Source organism: Dreissena polymorpha, chromosome 7 (genome assembly GCF_020536995.1).
Source record: "Dreissena polymorpha isolate Duluth1 chromosome 7, UMN_Dpol_1.0, whole genome shotgun sequence".
Classification (NCBI taxonomy): Eukaryota; Metazoa; Mollusca; class Bivalvia; order Myida; family Dreissenidae; genus Dreissena; species Dreissena polymorpha.
Genome location: NC_068361.1, coordinates 102,197,610 through 102,202,625, shown reverse-complemented (window position 1 = coordinate 102,202,625; position 5,016 = coordinate 102,197,610).

Sequence of the window (5,016 nt, the reverse complement as noted above, 5' to 3'; positions counted from 1 at the left end):
ACACTCGATTTGCGTTTAGAAGAGATTTCCGTTTTACCTCACGTTTTTTTAGGAGAGATCACAAACACGTGTGTTTCTATTTTATTTATTCCACTTGTTACACCTCATTTATAACAATTATTGCATATATAATTTACTTATGTATAAATTAATACCAAACAAACTAGTTTTTATCGAGATATATGTCCATGAGAGCGATCATTGTAAATAAATTGTAAACAAATAAGTAAGGAAAACATATTTAATTTTGGCATGTCCTAGAATCTTTAATTGTTCGCTACATTTTCTTAAACTTCATTTTGGATGCCAAATACCACAGCAATAAAAAATACGCAAAGAAAGAACAGAACATCGAAATATCGTATTTCAATTGTGAAACATAAATTTCAAACGTCAGAACTGTGTACACAAAAGCAACCTATTCATGGTTCTTATACCCGGAGCCTCCTCTGTATATCCTCTTTTAAAATATGATTTTATAATTGAACTCCTTTAGAACATATGCTTGCATGCTTGGTACATCAGAAACGAACACTGACCTTAAACAATGAAGAGGGACTTTTATTGTGCATTTCTTTAAAAGCCATGTATAATTATACGCATGGTCATTTGAATGCAGCCCATAATTGCAGAGTTAAAATTCATATAAGAAACTAACTATGCAAAAATAAATATAAGTAAAGGCAATACTTTCACAAATATTGATATATTGGTTCTTGCACTGCCCTTTAATGTCCTCTATCATGTACACAGTTTCAATGTACGTCTATCCTACCATTACTACTACTAATACTACTACTGCTACTGCTTCTGCTGCTGCTGTTGCTTCTACTACTAATACTTCTACTACTACTACTACTACTACTACTACTACTACTACTACTACTACTACTACTACTACTACTACTACTACTACTACTACTACTACTACTACTACTACTACTACTACTACGACGACTTCTACGACTACTACTACTACTTCTACTACTACTACTACGGCTACTACTACTACAACTACCACTACTACTACTACTACTACGGCTACTACTACTACTACTACTACTACTACTAGGACTACTACTACTACTACTACTACTACTACTACTACTATACTACTACTACTACTACTACTACTACTACTACTACGACTACTACTACTACTACTACTACTACTACTACTACTACTACTTACTACTACTACGACTACTACTACTACTACTACTACTACTACTACTACTACTACTACTACTACTACTATATTACTACTAGTATAGATGCATGCTACACAATTATGAAGGAATCATTATTTCTTAAATATTTCACTCCAAGAAAAAATAAATGGGCATAACATATATCACGGGGCTTTGGGTCGGCGGGGTTGATGGTGTAGAGCAAACTTTTTGAAATAGTTACCAGTGTATCACCCACCTCCGGAAATGTGGTAACACATCATACATACTAGTTATACTGCTAAGCAAACACCTTTTATGTTTGTGGAGAATTTTACCAAATCGGCAATTGTGATTCACCTATTGTCTCTGGAATCCTCCGCAATCGAGATTCATGCAATAATCGTCTTCCAACCTCCGCGCAGAGATTTGACTGGTTCCGAGCATAGCTATATAAAATATTTGCCCGTTATAGTAAACCACGTGATAAATGCCAAACCACGTGGTATAATAATTTTCCCGTTGTTATATTTACTTGTTTAATTAAGGTATATTTTATATTATGAGCCCTTACGCATATACGCTTTTTTGTTTCAAATATACAAGAAAACAAAACAACTTTTCATAACATAATACTTAAACAAAACGAAAACAAAATTCTTCAAGATCTCGATGGCCGTGGTTATCGCTAGTAGCCGTGGGTAGATAAAAGCTGCGTTGAGTTTGATCGTCTGCTAATCCGGAGCAACCTCCGCGCCAATCTCCACACAGAGTTGTCGTTCCATGCTCTCACATACAATCTCTGCCATCAGAAGAAAATCCTACTACATTTGTTAGATATATTTTGTTAGTATTAGTTTATGAAAAGTAGTATCATCTTTTATTTTTTAATACAGTGTACTAGTTTAGGTTCATAACACAAAAACTATTATCTTAATTGAAAAAAAGTAAAAATAACAACGGTACAATTATTGTACCATGTGTCTAGGCTATCATCACGTGGTTGGTTATGAAGACATGGATTTTGCCAAGCTACGCTGGTTGTTTCTCCAGTCAAATCGGTTTCCTCCGCGCAGAGATTTGACTGGAACCAGCATAGCTGGAACAAATCTCTGCCGTTTGAAACCAACCACTAAATGTTAGCCGAGTTACGTGGTACAATACTTTTCCCGTTGTTATTGTTACTTATTTATTTGGGTAATTTTTTTAATGTAATGCTGCACTATAAGGTAGGATACGTTATTAGTTAAATAATAATCGACGTGATTTTGCTTTTTAAATGTTGTCAGGCCTTTTTGGTATGATTTCGGACCGTTTTGATCCGCATTCATATGAACTTGTGTTCTGCAATTTATCCGGCACAATGTATTCGCTCCTTGGTTTCAAACAAAACACTGCAGCATGACCAGAACCAAATATGAACAATAATATTTGTAATGTTTCGTGCATGATGCATGTTGCCGTGAACTAAGGAATGTGTCTACTTAAATACAAACATGGCGTAAAATCAGTGAAGTTCTAAATAATGTATCTTTGATCATTCGCCTCATTAACGTAGGTATTACTTTCCAGAATATAAATATTGTATTTGCGATATGAAAACCAAAATAATTAAACATGTAAATAACTTAACAACTTTGGCGTTTAATGTATTTCTAGCTGCGTTTTAAATTCAAAGAGTACTTGCTTGCATATATTTTTAAATTACCGGTAGTGTATTTTTTCCGTTTTGTCGTCACGAATCATTAAACCGCCCAGTACTTTATAAACTTTATATATAATTTTGTTGCGATTTTCGTGAGCCTAACAACACTATGATGACAACACGATTGTCATGGCTATGATATGCAGTGAAAGAAAATACGCCTTTTAAAACAATGCTAAGCAGCGTTGTTGTTTTTTCGTATGACAATCATGTTAATCTATTTCGCTGTTTCAGTATGCTTTAGCATTTTTGCATGCACACTTAGGTTATTGAAGCATGTGAATAAAGGTTGACAAATAACCGACAGTCACAAATTACGCCAAGTTGTGCATGAGTATTGTAAGTATTTTAGTTTGTTGTTTATTGCATGTGCATGTCTAAGCTGCCAGTGAACATAGCTTAACAATTCTGCTCTTTAGTTTATAGACGATAGGACAAAACGCCAAATACTAATGTTCAGATAATACGATCTATAGAAATGAAATATAACAACAGTGCGATTGAAAATTAAACACATAACAAAACAATCAATAATCTATGTAAATTCAGTCTTATTAACTCGTTTATGGCATGTTATACTCTCTGTGAGAATATAGAAAAGTACTGTCGAATACGATAAATGTTTAATACAGATTGCGTTTAATACGCAAGGACTATAATACGAACAAGGAGTCATGGTAAGTGATTCGTGTTTTCATGCCAACATGCATATCAAAAATAAGTCTGTGTTTTACACGAGTTATTCAATAAATATCATTATATTTCCAATGTGTCTGCCTTCCCGTTTTTTAAAAACACACAAAGAAATATCAGACCGACACGATCATTATGGAAACAAGTCATGAACATAAAATCAAAATCACGTTCTTCTTACGCGCATGAGAGTAGTTTACAGGAGTAGTTTACAGGGCGGATTATATTTTGGTGTTTATAAGGCAACAATTCAGAGAAATGGATTTGTTTACATTTAACAACGTTACCATCTGTGAACACTATTTGGAACGTGGGAAATAGATTATTTTATGTATAAGAAATTAGGCTGAATCAAACATCTGCCTGTCTAATATTTGAGTGTTACATATGAATAACAGGCCATTTTATTAGAATATATTTCAAATGCTTAAACGATATATTCGGAACATAACGCTAGACTATTGTTTCATTAGTAACGGTATTTACAGATCGAATGACTTGAGAGATTAAGAGATTGAGTCCCCAGCATGTTGCGAAATAGCGCTTATCTATGCATAGCTGATTGAAATTCTGACACAATAGCTTTAGACAGTAACGTTGAGATTGAATTATTTGGAGATTTGTTGGAATTAAATGAAGGCGCTGAATGCATCTTTTTGCTTTATAATAAATATGAATGAAAAACTTATTTTTCATAAAATATATGAATCACAACTAATGAATCATGTGACTTGACCCATCAAGACATTCTCTTTATTGGTAATACATCATTAACTATCGATTTGAAATTACATTCATTTAACATTTGCGCTAAATGTACACCGATCTTATTCATTATTGATGAAGTAGGTAAGTATAGTGTAGAATAATGTAAACTGAAATATAGTGCACAATGTTGTACTCAACACAATAGTCATCGATAATAAAAAAAGCAATGTCAATGACATTCAATTAAGCAACAATAACATTCCAGAAAATCTATCGAGATAGAAATTCTGGTTCATATCTACTACTTTACATCAGAACACCAACTATAAACATGCAATGCTAAAAAACTAAGACCACCGCCTTGGAAAGGTCAAATAAGACATAAGAACTTCATAATTTGGGAAAGTGGTAGTGTATTATTTCTGTGGCATTGATGCAGTTGATAAAGTAAAAAGTAGTCGGATAATAACATCTTATATTTTTCATTCAACGTAGAATGGTTGTGGAAGAAACATATTTAAAAACAGTATGTTACATTTTTTGAATTTATTAAACGCTTAAGCAAACAGATGAACAACAGAGTGTAAAACTGTTATTAAATTCAGCACAGAGTTATTTTTCCGGGCTGTTGTCCATCTGGAAATATAAAAATATAACTATTAATTATCAAGTACCAAGATGTTAAATGTAATCTAAAGTATTATTTGAAAGAAATACTGGAATCATTGGACTGACATGAAA